Source organism: Pseudochaenichthys georgianus, chromosome 9 (genome assembly GCF_902827115.2).
Source record: "Pseudochaenichthys georgianus chromosome 9, fPseGeo1.2, whole genome shotgun sequence".
NCBI classification, from domain to species: domain Eukaryota; kingdom Metazoa; phylum Chordata; class Actinopteri; order Perciformes; family Channichthyidae; genus Pseudochaenichthys; species Pseudochaenichthys georgianus.
The window spans coordinates 9,844,885-9,863,576 of NC_047511.1; the positions used below are offsets into that span (position 1 = coordinate 9,844,885).

Sequence of the window (18,692 nt, forward strand, 5' to 3'; positions counted from 1 at the left end):
CACACAGCTTTTTCTATGATAAAAGAGGAGAAACTTTGGACTAAAAGAAGACTACTATAAACCTGTAGACATTGTACCAAGTAAATATCCTCAGGAGAGAAACAACGGCCGTATTTGTCTGTACTTTTATGACTAAAGAAAGTGCTTGTTGGATCTGTGAACTGCTTCCCAATTACTTTGTGTATACAGTTGAGCGTATGACTGTGAATGACACGAAGAAGTGACTGTCCAAAACTGCCAAGTCATGTGTGCTTTGTTAGGCAAACTAAACCTCTCAAAATTACTCTGAATAATGATGTTCTTATCTCATTAGCAAAGCAGGTATATTCATCTTGCAAAAACTAGCTGTCTTTGTACAAGTTTTGCACAAAGCTCCTAACTTTGCAGTGATATTTTCAAAGGTTCCACCCACTTCCACACCCCCCGGTGCATCTGTTCCCAACCCCTACTCAACTTCTCGTTATATAGAGTACCCTCACTGTCTCACCATGGAGACTTCTTGTTACCTGTCCTTTGCTGGTATTACTTTTTACCTGCCTTCTAGGATTGTATGCCCGTCTTACTTTTCTTTTCTCTCTCTCCTGACATGGTTTACAAACCCTGTTTTGAGTTATTCACACAGCCTACCTGCATTTGGCATATTCGAGGTACAGTATTAACATGCAGAAGTAAAAACAAATATTGGAAATGAGGGCAATTGCACATTATAGTGAAGTAAATGAAGAGACGTCTGGGTAAGAACAAGTGATACAACAATTGATTTAGAGAAAAAATACCATAACTCTCTCAAAGAAAACCAAAATGCAACCTCTACACCGCTGAATATTAACACCAATGTAGTTCTTATTTTTGGTGGAAAGCCCAACCCTTTACCAAGTCCCCACAAAGTGCACCGGACGTTGAACCACATTTTTGTAGTGGCCAAACGGTGGTACTACAACGCGTGGCAGTGCGTGACGTCTTTTGGGGTAAAATAGTTTTTCCCATTGACTTACATTGGGAAAGATACTTTTGTAAATCAGCGAAGGATTTTAAAAAACGATGTCAACAGTAAAAAAACAGTATGACAACTTTTAAAGTGCTTATTCAAATCACTAGGGTCTAAAAGTAGTAAGGAGTTAGTCTCCCTCCTCATTAATTTGACTGAGCCTATTCCGGCAGATACAGTAATCATTGTTTGTATAAAATCTATGAATCTCTAATCTGTACAACATCATTGGTTTCACAAAGTAAACCCTGATATTCGTATCATTGATTGAGCTATGTCAACTTCCTGAAAAACCCCTTGCCCCCCTGAAGTTATTAAAAACATAACCAAAACTATGTGGGTGCTTTGTTCAAGTTTACAGACTTCATTGAATAGAACAACTTGACAAACATTTACAAATATTTCTCTAAAGTGCTTAATCACATATAATATCGATATATCAGCTGATATCACAGTAGGTGATTGCTGATATATAGAGGCTTTGGCATATATGCCGGCCAATAGGAAACAAGAAAATGCAGTACAGTACATCAATAGTCCACGGGAAAGCCCTGGGGCCTCATTTATAAAGCCTCGCGTAGGATTGGTGTGGGAATGTTGCTTACTAGGACAAAGCAAATAAATACGCACCGACACTTCCCGATTCATAAAAGACTGCGTACCGGCACAGGACTTGCGTGCGTCACGTCCTACGCCGGTTTCCCTGTATAAATCACAATCAACTCGAAATGCGGCACAGACACGTAACGCCCATATTTGCCTATAAATAGTCAAAGAAACGCCCCGTATTAATATTCATTCTGACTGACTTTATAAAGAAGATCGCAGGAAATGACGACAGAACAGCTAAAAAATACATCTCACACCGTGTCAGATTTTGGTTATTTTGGGGAGGTGGAGACAAATCATATTGTCCCCCCCCCGCAGCAACGCTATATCCCCCAGTTAAAGGAAATACAACTAATGTGTTGTGTTATATTAGCTGTACAATTTACCACATGGTGTTCTTAGTTTCCATACCCCCTGTGTGTTACGAGCGACTTATCAAGTAGGCTATTGGCAAACGGCATAAAACACGATTAAACATGGTAGTATATAAAACCATGCTCGTATCTATACAACCTATAGAAATGCAAAACGGCGTCAGTTTAAAGTAATGCTGTCCTTCTGTTTACCGCATCATTTATGAGAATACATTTCTTAACAAGAGAACATAATCGAGGGGTGATCAATAACATATCCGTATTTACTTATTTCTCCACGTTATGTTTTTGTGTGCACTGAGGAGTCGCAAACAGGCGTTTTCTAACACGGGTTAGAGTTTGCGTGGAGGACCGCACATTTTCCCGTCAAGTTCGTTTTTTATAAATCGCAAACAGTGCGTAGAAACTGGCGTACGCCATCTTTTGTGCGTACGCACTGTTTAACTAAAGTGAACAGCTTGCGGCCATTTGATCAGAATCCATCATATACAGGATTTTCCATTGTGTTTTGAGCTTTTGCAGCATTTGGTTTTATGCAGTGCTTTTAGTAAACGTTGTGCATGCTTCGTGAAGTTGGTGACTGTTTTCTAAATGCTGAGCATGGGTTGTCAAGTTGTTGTTTTGGCACATTTGTGACAGGGTTACAATCCAAAATATCATTGTATATTTTTTAACAATGACAATAAAGGCTTTCAATCAATTATATGTCCATCGTTTCTGAAGCTGTAGCTAGTTTCTCCAAATGGAAATGTTTTTGACTTCTATTGTTTTTGTAGCAAATTTGGACCTAACAGCCACCATACATGTAGTTATTGACTATTAGAACAAATACCAGGTCAGTTGCCAGCCATTCATTCCATTCCTGTACACCCAGTAACAAATTAGAGCCTCAGAGCAACCCTCCCGTTCTGAAAAAATAAAAACGTACGATAATAAACTTAAGTACTAAGTAATAATTCCAATCTCCCATTTACAGCGTATTGACTTTGTTTTAATACTGATAGATGTATTTAGAAAAAAGATTCAGATTATTTCTTCTAAATTAGCAAATATGATAATTCACATTACATGAATCACTCCTCCAGTGTCATCTCACAACAACACCCACAGAAGGGTACAGGTTGAGAAGTAATGCAATGAAGCATTGATGCTGATTAATTCATTATTACTTATATTTGGAAGCTGCAGCCTGGAGCTTCTGGAGACGCCCAGGAGCTCACCACCCTCACACCCTCACACAACATGAGGGGGATCATGACTGTTCCCACACAGTGAGCTGTTCTGGATGGACAGCGCTGGAAGAGATCAAATACCCTTTAATATTGTCCGTGATGAGCCATATTGGGAAGTGTACGGAACTAGTGGGAGAATTACTTCATAGTATGCTCAAAAGTACCCACTCAGCACTATGATAGCTCTAGGGAGAGAACATGTAGATTCACCAGCTCTTAAAAATAGAATGTCTGTCATGACTGTGCAATGTGAGAAAAGAGAGGAAATGTGTGTTTTTGTAAGCCTTTGTTCCAACACTTAACCTCAAACAGATCTTAGATTACAAAGATAAGAGGTCTTCTAAGATCCCAAGGGCATATTAGAGCTTCTTGCATGAAGAACAAATCCCTGATTTATTACATATGATAGTTTATCTCCATCCACTTGAGATTCCTCAAATGTCTTCATCTTTTAACACTTACGATTATATATCTGTCATTTCAGTAATATCTCTGCCATGCACTTGTGCTTGATTAAAAAAAGAAATCCTACCTGAAGCGGAGGTTTTGGAAAAATCAGAGTCAAGTTTCAGAGCGCAATCCAAGCAGCCGGCAACAGAGCGTCTACAATCCCCAAAAGAACATTTACCGATTGATCGCACCGCTTTACATCATGTTGTGAAACACAAACATGTCTGAAGTTCAGGAAAGCGAATTAAGCCCCTCGCAGTGTGATCCGCTCAGCTCCAAGGTAAATCAGGAGATGTTAGTGGATCAGATATTTGACCAGGTTCTCCTTTGCTCTTATCATGATGGGCAAGTCAATCAAAGCCCTCTGTCACTTTCCCTGTATGTCCTGTACTCTCACCGAGTCGCTTCCCAACGCTCTATTCCTCTCACCCTCTCATTGGGTGTAAACGCCGCTCAGTCTCCTCCTCTCCCTCTCTTTCATTCCATCTCTCTTTTTTCTTGTCTCTCCCTATTTCACATCCTCACATCTCCTGATTGATCTCTATATTCCTTCCGGGCTTTTCCCTTCTGCCCTCCTCCTCCTCCTATTAGCTCGCTGATCGCAGCTTGTTGCACAGACGCACCACGTCCTGTGCGCTCACTCGCTTTTCTCTCGCTACCTCTCCTTCTCTATTTCTCTTTCTCACCAACCTCAGCCTCTCTCTTTTTCACACACTCCTACTTTCACACACTGGTGCTCCAGCAGCCAAACATATGCTACTCAGTTACAGTGCAGCACGCACATAACCTCAATACGCAAGGTGTTTTAGAGACTATGACTATTTGCTTTGCAGTTTTTACTGCTTCAACTGTTCTTAATATTTTCGCAATTTTCAAATCAAGGCTCTAGGAGGGTGCATGTAGTAACTATAGCAATATCTGTGTTTTTTCTATTCATCATGCTATCGTATTTATCAAAGGTAAGAAATAATTGAAAAATGGCCATTATATTTAAAAAAAAACTCAAAGTGACAAATTGTTAAACTATATTTATATTTAAATAACAATTAATATTGAAATGATTTCGTAGATACATTAAATTATCATTACAATTATAACTTTCGGAATGGTCAACTAAGGAATTATTACAGGGGCCCATTATGTAGAGGTCTGCAGCACCTCTTTTCACCCTCTGTCTGAAACCAGAGCCCAGTCTGCTCTGGTGGTTGGTCAACTACTTAGAGTGTGTTGAAAATGTCCTACCCTTTGCTCTATCACGCACAATGTGTTGGAGCACTAGTCAATAAAAGCGCAAGTGTTACATAATGATGTCACTATGTCACGGAAGTAAACAAAGGAGTCAAATGGAGGCGTTTCAGATGCAAAGACACCAACACACACTACAGGAAAGTGAAAACCCCAAATACATAATATGGCCTCTCCAAACCCATCATGTCAGCACTACTACACTCCCACTTTTCATTGTGGGATTATTCGTCGCAAAATTCGAGGAATCCATTGATTTTCATTCATTCCTTTTGTATAATGAAAAAGAAGAAACATATTTTAAATGGTAGCTGTTAGAAGCAACTCTCCATTAAAGCATGTAAACATGTTACAGTAGAGGCACACATTAGAATGATGAACCTGAACATGAGCATAGTTTGTCCTCTTCACACAACAATGTTAACCAATGTTTTATCCAGTCAAAAATGATGCCGCCTTGTTTTGGTTAAGATACAGGCACGAAATGTTGTGACGCAACAGGATGTGGATGTGACTTATGGATCATTAAAAAGCTATTAGTGCAAAAGAGCATCAAACAAGGGCCGCTGGCTACGCAGCCTTTGGCCCATGACAACGCAATCAGCCTTGACAACTAAGCTCATTGTGCTAATAGCCATTATGATGCCGCTGTTATGAGACAAGGGAAAGCATGATTGAAAACTATATCAAGCATAAAGCAGATTTGAATGCTGCCAAATGCATGATTCATGTTACAATTTGATGTTACATTTGATTTCACCTAATTTTAGAGTTATTTATAGAGTCAGGATAGAAGTGATTAAAATACTAAAGACACACCTGCAATTAGCACCTCTTCATTATGAGACAAAGTTCTTTTGCAAAGGCTGGGTGTTCAAATCTATTCAGAGCAGGGTGAAAAAGAGGCGATGAGAGTACAGCCTGATTTTTTTAAGTCATTCATTTATTAGTCAAACTTAACTTCATTAAAATGACTCTATACTGTACATTCTCTGACAGGCCTTTATTGTACATGCTGGAATGTGTGTGTGGATCACAATAGTTTTCCCTAGTGATGTTACGTATTACGCCGAGGCTTCGGAGCGTGTGTCGGGTAATCCCCGAAGCTTTTTGTGAAGCTTGTATCGAGGCTTGTATCGTTTTGGGCCAGTGACGTCACCGATGACAAACGAAGCCTCGCTGCCTGTCGATACCACGTGACTGCTTCACGAAGCGATTCAGATCGGTTGAACCGTTGAACCACAACGCTCATAATACCCATGGATGTATAATAAGAACCATATTACCCCTCCTGTACCCGGGCCCGGTGACACGATGGAATCAAGAGAGCTCAGACCCTCACTCATATAGAGGTCGGAACATATCATAAGTATAAATAGATACAAGCATAAATAAATGTAGGAATAAAAACATGAATAAATATAGTGCAGTGTTTTCGGTGAAATTCAGCATGTGTGCTGCGGCTCAGCTGGAAAGCAGTTGACTCATGACCGCAGGGTCTCTGGTTCAATGACTGAACAATACGTATTTTTTGTTGTTTATAAAAGCTACAGCTAAATGAGATAATGTAGTTAATAAATGTATTCTTTGATATGGTTTAGCCTTTCTCAGGCTACAACATTTAAGTTAAGTTTACGAATATTATTAAGGAATACAAATCCCTCTTTGCAATGTTTACCAGCCTCCTTAGGCTTTTCAATCACAATCATTAAACTGGAATAAATACAATATTGTTAACATGAAAATATGATTTAATGTTCGTTGTTTAGAGTTATTCTAAGGCTTTACTCATTGGGAACTCGGTATGAGATACAGCACACTGTTGAGATGTCCAACCTGCCTGTTTTACACACTTTGACCAGCAGGGGGTTTGTGTTCAGATGAAACCCTTGATGAAGCCTCATGAGATGAACCCTTTTGCGAACCAATTGGCTGGAAAGCTTCAAAGCTTCATAAGGCTTCATCTCGCCATCACTAGTTTTCCCATAATGCTGTTTGCAATGATTTGGTTTGTCAGGGACCAAGCAGTAAGACAACAGGACACAGGAGTGGTTTAAATAAACTAGGGTTTTTATTTACCCAAAAATCCACAAAACATCATATAATAACAAGGCCTATAAAAGAGGTCAACAGAAAATACCTCAAAGAAACATAACAGGTTAACTCAACAAAACGGACCTGCTACAATGAAAAACCAAGGAACCTATATTGTGGCTTGGCCAAACCACGTTGAACCCAAGGGATAATTAATAGTCACATCATACACAAAGGACACTGACAAAACCCAAATCCCCCATTGCCATGGAAGCAGGTGGTTTGTCCCAATCTGTCCCAATTGGCTCCTTGCAGTATTTATGAGTCCTCAGCGCTCGGCCACACCCTTTGCTGAACCAGGAAGTAACCTCCCCCAATGGACATGGTAACATTTAGAGCAAATGTGTGGTGTTAATTGGCATGTTTTATTGTAGCTGCACTGGAGCAAAACTACTGAAGATGAGGATGCAGTGTAGTGCATCTGTGTGGCTGTGGCCATCACATACATGCTGGAATGTGTGTGTGTATCACCTTAGTTTTCCCATAATGCTGTTTGCAATGATCATTGCTTTTAAAGAATCACATTTGTGCTCCAGGCAACCAGAAATAACCTTAAATCAGACAATATCAGGTTGGGTCATTCCCACATTCCCATTCCCATTGGATCCACCCGTCTCCAAACATCCCGATCCACCGGAATCATGCATCCACTGCATTACCGGTCCACCTCTTTTTGTCCATGGGCCATTCTAGCCATTGGCCTTCCTGCCACTCTTTTTCTATTAACCATGCATGATGGTATTTGCTAGCTACTTATCAGTGGTTCAAGAAACTATGCCAGTGTCTTTATCTCCAGTTTTTTTGTATATCCTAAGTCGTTGGTAAAGTACATTCTCCATGTCATCCTAAAGGATCTTACGGTAGGCGACCAAGCACCCAACAAGTGTGCTGGCCGTAAAGGCACATTTTATAATGGCCATAGTGGTCAAATGGTGGTACTACAACTTCCACGTTCGTCCATGTCTAATTCGGTGTAAATCTTTTTTTAAGCTAAATAAAACGTTTGACCCCTTACCTTAATCTTTAGGGTCTAAAAGTTGTAAAATACACTAAAAGCCAAATCCACACATTAAGAATCCTTACCGGAGCTTCTGCTGTTAACACCACTGACGGAGCGTCCACACTACAGCTTCAAAAAAAGCTTGGAGCTGGGCGTGTCTGGAGCTTGGGGATTTTATTCAAGCAACGCGACCAACAACCAATCACATGAATCTCCTGCCCCCGACATACCAAGCAAAAACCCCCGGGGATTTTATGGGAGCAATATATATATAAACTCCCCAAACAGGCGAAAACCTACCAGTTTCCCCCACTGTCTCTGCCAGCTCCCTCCATGCCTGGTTCCTCCGGTTTGTGTCCCGGTAGGTGAAGAGGGTCTGGTCATACAAAACCGGGTGATTTGCTACGGCGATAGTTAGTTTCTCCTCCAACTTTTTTTGAAATATAGAAATGAACGGCGGGATATCTCTCCCAGCTTAGACGCGGTTTGATTGGCTACGGCTTGAGCTGTCAGATTTTCAGAAACGGGATTTGATTGGCTGGCGCTGGCTACTCCGGCGTCTCCGGCGGAGACGGACCGCTATGCTACCCACAATTCAGTTCGGCGAAAAAGCGAGGCTACGTGACGTCACCCCATTCAAAGTGATTGGGCAGATTGGAGTTGTCGACGCTGTAGTGTGGACGGGCCATGACTGTTTTCCTCCTAAAACACATTAGAAAGATTCCATCTTTTCATGGACAAGAAAAAATTAACGTAAACATTAAGTGGACAATCAGTACTACCAACGTCCTTTCTGTTTTTTTTTCACTTATTATGTCTCTCCAAGAGACATCGTAAAGAACAGAAATCATGACTACAGCCTCTGTATGAGAAGCTTTAAAATCCGTACAGTCATCTTACACACAAAACTGGTTGTTCCTGGGAGCGAAACCCTTTCATCCACCAGCTGCACTATCAGTGAACTGCAAAATGTTACATCCATTTACTTAGCATTTATAAAAAGGAAATAAGCAGATGGTTATCTGCTACAGCGGATGGCAGAGCGGACAAACATCCTGGAATTAATTTCATCCTCCGGAGCATTTCAAATGTAACAGATAACAGAATTGTCCTTTTATGTATTACTTTTGACACTTAAGACTCTTTCAAAACGTTGAAATCTGATATACACAATACTGCGAGTTTCATTTTTTGTCATTCTCTGCTGGTGGTAAGATTGTGGTAAGATTGTGGATGAGCTGTCTGAGATAAGAAACTGGATAACGCACTGAATAATATATGGCAAAGTGTAGGTGGGAGCATGAGAGAATGTGTGTGTGTTTAAAGCCAGATTCAGACACCGTGGGAAACACAGCTGACAGTCAGCTCATGGGAAGAAAGTGCACACACATCTGAATTAACACCGGCATCCTGGAGGGCCTAAATGAGGACCCTGGAATCCCTGACACACACACACGCCTGATTTCCATGGTGACGTTCAGCCAATGTCACGCAGTGTTGTAGGTGTCGGCTCCCTCTAAGGGGCGGTGTTAGTATGTTAAACAGAGTCGTCATCACTGGATAAAAAAACAAATCCACCCCTCCCTCTTTCTTGTCTTGAGACCAAATTACTTTTGAGATATTTCTTTATCTTTTCATTTATTCAATGTATACAATTGAATTTCCTTTCCACAAATTCTTCTGATGCCGACAAACTAAGCCTATATCAGCAAAACTAGGGGCTGAATCTAATCAGCCCTAACTATAAGCTTTATCAAAAAGGAAGGTCTTAAGCGCACTCTTAAAAACGGATAGGGTGTCTGCCGCCCGAACACAAACTATTAAGAAGGCAAATCTGAGATGTCATTTAACTCCAGCTCTCGACACAGGTTCGGGAAAGCCCCGTGAGCTTCTCGCCGTAGAGTGAAAATGGAACGCACACGCTATGTTGTTTGTTTATATCACGCAGTCTGTTCTTCTTCTCTCGGTGTATCACGCAGGCTGTCTTCCGGTTGTTGCCTCTTTTGAATGACGAATACACGCTACCGCCGCCTGCTGGTAAGGAGAGTTATTGCCCCTCACGCCTGCGCAGTTCGTACGTGCTTCTTGGCCGTCGGCTGAAGTCTTTGCGGTGTGTTCCAGTGCGACACACAGTGGCGTTTTCTCCTGGAGGCCAAGGGAAGCCAGGCTTCTCCTGTTTTTTCAGATTGTAGTTATAATTTTAATAAATAAATAAAAACACTTCGTTTAGTTTCGGAAATTCTTTGTTGTGTGTTGATGCCGGCCTGTCTCTCCCCCATTCTCATTGAGTATTTTACAAATAGTGAAACAGCGCCCCTCTAGATGTTATGGTGAAACAGTAGATTGCACTCACTGTTGCGAGAGGAGGCCAGCCGAAATTGGCTTCCCTTGGTGAAAAAAATTGAGGGATTGACCAATCAAACAAGGCTCACGTCATGCCCCTGCCAACCTGTGATTGGTCAGGGCCATGCCAAGGGAAGCCAGAGGCGGCTGGCTTCCATTGCCTCACAATCCAATCAAATCGCATCAACTTAGTGTTGCAGTGACGAGTCCTAAAACCCGGAAGTAAGCTGCGCTCGGTTTCCCTCGACAAAAAAGCAATGGGATTTCTCCATAGGATTTTGGAAAATAGCTCGAAATAAGGTCAGTGGAAAACAAACCTGTTAGATAAATGCACGTTTTGTTCAGCCGGATAATATCCACATGTCTACCCTACTTTTATAATTTTCTAATCATAAATCTAATCGATAGAAGATAGATAGCAATTATGGAGGGTGGAGATTTGGAGTATTTAATCAAAAGTACTTGTACTAAACTTCCGCTACAGCAGCAACAACAAATAAAATGCGATGACAGGCCAATGCCCAAACTGGAGCTGTGTACAGCAAGGAAAAAAGGAGCGAATCGGACGTAAAACGTTAAAGGTCTCCTGATTTAGTTTGTGAATGAATGCTTATTAGAGTTTGGGCTGGAGAGTGCGTGCGGACCTGTCGGTTAGATAACAGGCGTGTGTAAGTCCTGCATCTGTATGATACAAATGTGTGTAAAATGATACCGGGTGCTGTAATCACTCATCTGGTTACGTTATTACATTGACCACCACACCCCCGACCCAAAAGAAAGGACGTATTATTGGCTTCCCCTAATTTTTTTCCCACGCCACGCTACTGGCGACACATGGCCAAAACGCAGAGACGCCAAGCGGCGCAACAGTCGGGATCCGTCTGTGTCAGTTCTTTGTTGTCAGATTGGTGTGTCCGGGCCTTTAGAGTCACCTCAGCTCATTTGATGTCTCTTTGATGAACTTCATACGAACGAAACATATCCAGACTCCACCCATCCCTGTTCAACACTGGATTGAGAACAAAAACCTCCTGCTCACATACAAAGCCCTACACCAGTGGTTCTCAAATGGGGGTACGCGGACCCCTAGGAGTACGTTGGAGTACTGCAGGGGGTACGTGACATTTATTTTATATTAATGGATGAAAAAAAAATACCAATTTCAGGAAAAGTAAGGAAGATTGAGCAGTGTGGGTTTTATATTAACAGAGTTACACATATTTCAAAACGTGAAGTGTAATAACTGCAGTTGCCTCCCTGTCAGAATGACAAAGATCCTCAGTGAAGCACAAGCCCATGGCTCACTACATTGTAAGTACAACTTATTAAAAAGATCAGTTCAATGCAACTAATGTCATCTTAGTGTTATTGCATGATGTTAAAATTGGTTTGCCGTGAATTTAGTGATGGATTGTTAACATTTGAAATGTAGCATTTAAGTGTTTCTCAGTTACAATGTTGTTGTTTTAATAAATCAGACACTGATAGTGCAGCGCTGTACTCTACCTCTTTATATAGGCTTTTCTTCCCTAACAAATCGTTTTTGCGCTGATCAGGGGGTACTTGGCTGAATTTCTTTTTCAAAGGGGGTACATTATTGAAGAGAATTATCCAATTATCCAATTATCTCTCCATGTCCCCCCCCGTCAGTAATGAGTTATCACTCTGCTCCACCTTGTTTTTTTGTTTCTTTTGTTTCCTTTGATCTCACATATTTCTTTTTTCTTCTCTCACTACTGCATGTGATTTGTAAACAAGTCTCTTATGTAATGTAGAGCTGACTGCAACTCTTTGAACATGTCTGCTGTACAGGCGAGCCGGGATGATTTAATTGTGAAAACAGGGACCAGCAGACATAGAGCTGTGTGTTTCTGTGTATGTACGGTTGTCACTAACTGTGCCTTTTATGTTGGTCAGTGATAATGTTTATTTGCCCGGGCAAGCCTTGATATTCTACAAGAACTCCAAAAACGCACAGGTAGTTTGAAGAAAAAGGTTTTAAGAGGACATACTATTTTTCAGGTTTATATTTGTATATTGTGCCTAAACTGTGACATGTTTCCACGCTTTAATGTTCAGAAATGTCTTTATTATTCTCATACTGCCTGTGCTGCAGCACCTTTTCACCCTCTGTCTGAAACCAGAGCCCTGATTGGTTAGCTGGCCGGCTCTGTTGTGATTGGTCAACCACTTAGAGATGTCCCAAACAATGGAAGCAAACAAAGGAGTCCAATGGAGGCATTTCCGGCAGGGGGGGGGGGAACTTTGGAATAGCTGCCTTTGCAGAACATTCACATACACAATAACACGCTATATTAATGATTACATTACCTCGCATAACGTGCTTGGTTGCAACAATTGCCTTAATTGTTACAACTACACAATTAGTTACATTTAACTTTTTGCTATTTCTTGCTATGTAAATGAGCATTGATGAATTATCTTTTCAATATTCAAAATACTTGGATATCATCCGAAATATAAAAACCTAAAAATGGAAATTAGCATAATATGTCATCTTTAAAATATTGTTTGCGATTCATTTATTTTAAGTGTTGAATTACGGTTGTGATCAGTTTATCAAACATAATAAAGTAATGCTAACATAACGACCAATGTGAAAGGTTGTCCTACCTATATCTTGTCAGAATGTGTGTGTATGCACTGATTGCAAGGTGAATCTTCAACTTCACAGGTACCGAGTCTACCTTTGTGTCTGTGTTGTGACCATAGCAACCCTTGGAGGAGCTGTGTGTGAATCACAGCATCTCCTCCTGCTCTTCATGTTCTCCCTCTGTTCTCTTTTCTTCTCCTCGCCTTCTCATCTTCCTCCCCAGCGCTCTGCCCCTCCGATGCTCCTTTGATGTCTGCCTGGTCAACGCAGCAATCGTATCTCATGGAGCTGCTCTGGTTGCATGTGTCAGCGTATACAGTGAGGCAGCCTCTATTCCTGTCGGTGACACTTTTCTGGTCAATTTGTGCCGCTGATGTTTGTTCATGTTTGATGGGGTGAAGTCCAAGAAATTAGATTGGTCGTTGTTTTTGCAAGGAATTCGTTTAGAATCTAGGAATAAAATAATCTGGGATTTAGTGTGAACCACAATATTCCGACACCTATGAATGTTACCTGTTCTATTATGCACTCGCTCCTCATGGAACACAATCACATCTTAAAATCTGATGAGTTCTTCTTTTAAATGGCATGTCATTAACTGTGATGCAAATTATTACACGAGTGAGATGGAACAAAAACGACTTCCTGAAATAACGTTGTGCAAAATACAGTATTCGACAATGTATGTTTTTTACTGGCTAACGTCCGTAGTTCTTTATGTTGATTGATAATCCTGCTACTTATTATTTTAGTTTGGATGCGTACTTGTACTTTCCATTGAACTCCTTGTTTACTTCTGTAACATAATGACATCACTATGTAATGATGCAGTTGACCACACACAACTGAGCCGTCCAGCTAACCAATATCCCTATGGGAGAAGTGGCCGGCCGGGCACTATAAAGCTTCCCAATCAGAGCAGACTGGGCTCTGGTTTCAGACAGAGGGTGAAAAGAGGTGCTGCAGCACAGGCAGTATGAGAAATAATAAAGATCATTTTGAACATTTAAGCAAACATGTCACAGTAGAGGAACTAAATACAAATATGAAAATGAGCAGAATTCAGTGTCTTCTTCCAAGTCCCTTTTCTACTCTTGGCTGACGTGAATAAACACAAACACATGCACAGGGCTGAAGACACTTATTGTTACATACTGAGGTTCAGGTAAATATCTTTTTTCTATCAAGGGGACTTGAAATAAATGCTTTGAAGTGCTCTTAGAAAGGTTGAAGTCCAACACTGCAATCAAAGACAGGATTTAACACACTGACATGAATGATATGCTGTGTCCCAGACAGCCTTGTCAGTCTGCGCACTGCAGTGTGTCATGCAGCCACTTAACGTCTTGTCAGATTATTTTCTGTCTCAACTTGGAGATGTTTTATTGGAACAGATTTCCTCGTATATCAATCTGTTGACTAACACTTTTTGTACATGTATTGTTCATGGAGCCCTAGGTTGTAACACGTTTACATAGCAGACAAAAACATAATGAAATGTCAGCAGACACATTGCATACCAACTTGGAACACTGCTGCTTTATTGCAACAATAGTTTCCTCAAAGCTTCTAGAAGTTGGGTCTTCAGCCAATGTTTTAGTATTTGGAGCTATCATAAAATAAAAGCTTGAAAAGATAATAAAGAATGGTATCTCCTTCTGTCCTGCTCTGTAATGTTGGTGAGATGGTACGATCCAGAGCTAATCAGCAGTAAGATGATTTGGGGGAAACTTGGTTGGATTTTCTTGATGTGCTGAAGCTACTTGTTGCTAAACGTGTGCTAACTGCTGCTGACAGTAGTTGCCCTCAGTTAGTAAGAAACAACTTATTACAGCTGTCCATATATTTATGACAGCAGTGAATTATGAATTTCACTCTGAAACTGTAGGGCAGCTAAATCCTACATGGCCAACTGGCCTTTAACCAAAACCTTAGATCTGACACTGTAGCAAAGCGCTCTGTCACTCTTTACATCTGACAATCTAAAGGCAGAGTCAAACTGCATTGTATCAAAGGTTGTTGATTCAAAAGAGCGAACCCACACCTCAAGACGTGGTAAGAATCTGTCCTGGATTTCAATGCATCGTTCCTCAAACAATTCCCCTGCTTTCCCTGCTTCCTCTGCAGTGGTAATATTCATGTTAATGGCTCTGTCTTCAGGGAGCTTTTTTTTGTTTTTGCGGCAAGATAAAGATGAGACACTGCCCAGCTTTTTGGGGTCATGCTTAAATCGTTCCAGTTCTGTCCAAAACTGCCGCCTTTTTTCTACAGACAAATGTTTTTTTTCAGGGGAAATGAAATGGCAGGGTAAATCAAACGGACTACTCTGCTATATTTCTCCATTCCTGTAGTCGTGCGGCTTGCTGAGGTTTTATTCTCTATGCAATATGAACTAATGTATTGCATCCAATGGCTCACAGCAAACCTATATCAGAATGTTGAATCAGAATTGTAGGATTGCAGCTAGAACAAAATGGAGTCGCTACAAACTATTTGATAATGGTCAGAAAGGATCATCTTTCTGTGTAATGTATTGCTGCAGCCACACATATCAAAGCAATCAAGAACATGTATATAAATATAAAGTTTATGTTCTCATCTGGATTTTAGCCTTCTTTTCTGTTTGAGAAGAAGAACCAAAAAGAACATTCTGCTCATGCACTGATTCCAACCAAATGGAAAACAAATCTAAATGTATATTCCTTTTGGTGTTGTAAAGCCTATGGAGCCTCAGCATGTCCTTTCACATGGACTCCTACACTGTGTGTCAATGAAAGCAGCTGCAGCCATGGCCCCCCTGTTACAAACACATGTACGACTGCGTTTCCATAGAAATGTGACATTGTTGCCATGGTAGAATACTTGCTGGAGACAAACCCAAGTTTGTCCTTATATATTCCCCACTAAGACAAAAATAGACTTGCTGACCAGAGCTACATCTGGAATGATTCTCAGGCTTCAAACTTCAATAACAATGGCCATTTTTGTTCTGTATGTCACTTTCAATGACACATACAATGGAGGAAAGCACAACCGAAATTCCTTACAATTACTTTTCGCCCTGTTGCAGAAAAACAAGGCCACTACTTAAATTATTGTTGCAAAAAGATTTGTTTGTGTAATGTATTTGAATAACAATTGGGGACACTGACTACAATAAGTGATTACAAGACAGATATAAAGATGGATTTATGGCAAACTAGACATATTGTTGAAAAGGGCGAAAAAGGCTGCTGTTTGTCTGGAAAAGTCAGCGACCCATAAGGATTTCAGATGAATGATTATTGAAAGTGATAACACGATTACAAAGGTCAGAGTAATGGTAATGCTTTTTATTTAAGCGTACTGCAAAATGACAAAAGGATGAGAAAAAAGCTTCAAAGAAAAAAGAATCAAGACCAAAGATAGAGTTCTGTCACTTTAGTTTTCTGTCAGACAATACATAGGGTTTGTGTTTAAGATGAAGTCATGGTTTACTTAACATGTTTAACATGTTAAGAGGTTAAGGGTGTAATAAATGAATATGCAGATCATACAAAATATTTTCTCAGATCTAAGAGGTAATTGTTTTTTGACAGTTTTCCTTACATCTCTTTAAAAGATTGCAATATATTGCATTATATTGAGTTGCAACCTGTGTATCATCATACAGATTATTGCTAACACACATTTAAATAGCTCAAGGGGCCTGGTTAGTCTTTATTCTCACGTCAGGAGAAGCTGGATGCTGTTCAACATATTTTATTATTTTATGTTGAAACATGTTGCCGCTCAGAAAAGGAGCTGATTTACATACTAAAATGATACATTTTGGCACATTCACAGCAATATTAAAACATTAACAAATGCTTCCATTAAAAAGTATTTTAGAATCTTTCACAGGAAGAAAAGGATGAAAGTGCTGTGACTTTTGTTCTCAAAGTAATAACGCAATGGCCTGGTTGATATTATGTTTTCAATATGTATTTTATTGAACACGACTTGAATACCCTCTTTTGTTGATGACCTCTGAAACAAAGTTTGAAGGTAAAACAATAAATGGACAGAGATTAGTGCAGTTAGAAGTTGCTGTCTCTATGGTCAAGTATTCTTCTTGGTCTTTCCAACTTGGATGGTGACGTACGGGTCGCTGGAGCCTGTTCTGTCCTTGGCTTGGAGACCCTGCGCACTGACGACTGATTACACACATGCAGAACGTGAATGACTGTGAAACTTGCATAAGAACGACAAACACCTACTCTTTACCACACACACACACACACACACACACACACACACACACACACACACACACACACACACACACACACACACACACACACACACACACACACACACACACACACACACACACACACACACACACACACACACACACACACACACACACACACACACACACACACACACACACACACACACACACACACACACACACAGCGTACAGCTTGTGTAATTGGTCATGAAAGGTGAGCGATCTGCTGGGCCTTCATCTCTACATTTCGACAAAGATCAAAGGTGGCATTTAAAGAATCGTTCTATTGTTGATAAGCAGCTCATGACTCCATGGACTGCGTATTCTCTCAGATCTGTGCTGAAGTGGCCGGCATGACACATCCTCACCAGTACCTGGAGGTGGTGGTCTCCTTATAAAGTCTCTTTGATCTGCTTCTTCAGACCATCAGCCACACTGAGCAGCATTATTTGATTTTCCTTAAAACCAATTTCAAAGTTAATCTTATGCTAATGTTACCGTCATTTTCATATTTCCTTACTAAAGTAGTATTTTTCTGCCATAATGCTGCTGCTGCTGCTGAAGGGTTAATTAGCTTTCATTACATATATAGTGCTTTCGACCTCTTGTCAAATCAAGATGACAGTATCAGGCAATAGCTTATCTCCAACTGCAGCTGAACACCTTTTACAATGTATATTAAGGCCAACATAAAAACCACTGCAACAGCATCCTTCATGGTACACATCCACTGGCTCCCCGTCTCTCAACGCATCGATTTCAAAATCCTGCTCCTCAGTCACAAAGCCCTCCATTACCAGGCCCGTCCTGCCTCACCCTGAAGCGTCTCCTCGCAGAACAGCCACATGTGCTTGGATATTTAGGAGGATTGTTTTAAAAGATGGACTGGATTCATGCCAACAACCAAAATAGGTTTATTGTTTAAGCATCAGAGCTTTCCCTGGGAACAGAGTAATACATAATGTAGCACTCTATTGGTCCGTGTAGGGACATTGGCATTTCTCTCAGCCTTGTGTATGTCAGACTACAGGGTAAGCCTCTTTAAAGGGATTCTGTGGGACACTTCAGTAAGGTGGATGCTTGTCAACGTACCCCTACTTATTGTTAGCCTGACTGTATTACACTTCCATCATTTGTCAGTCCATGTTTTCAAGTTAGCAATCCCACTTCTTGCCAGTCCCGTTTGAGGTGTAATTCCTCTCAGTGCTGCATTTATTTCTTGCTCCTGCCTAAGACACGAATGAGATGCCTAAAAGCCCATGTCAACAAATTCAGATTTTAAATACAAAATGGAGAAAGTTGTCCTGTATGCAGCAGGAGAGGGAGGTAACATGTTTGAACAGCTTGGCTTATAGTAGTGTGTGTGTGTGTGTGTGTGTGTGTGTGTGTGTGTGTGTGTGTGTGTGTGTGTGTGTGTGTGTGTGTGTGTGTGTGTGTGTGTGTACAACAAAAAAACCCAGTCTGACTTTGATCTCTACTTTGGAACAC

General features: G+C 40.7%; 1 protein-coding gene across 1 annotated transcript in view; it reads right to left on the reverse strand.

Annotated features, from left to right (window-relative positions):
• The window catches only part of LOC117452310 (protein unc-13 homolog B), a 146,620-nt gene that overhangs the window by 93,646 nt on the left and 34,282 nt on the right, over positions 1-18,692 (reverse strand).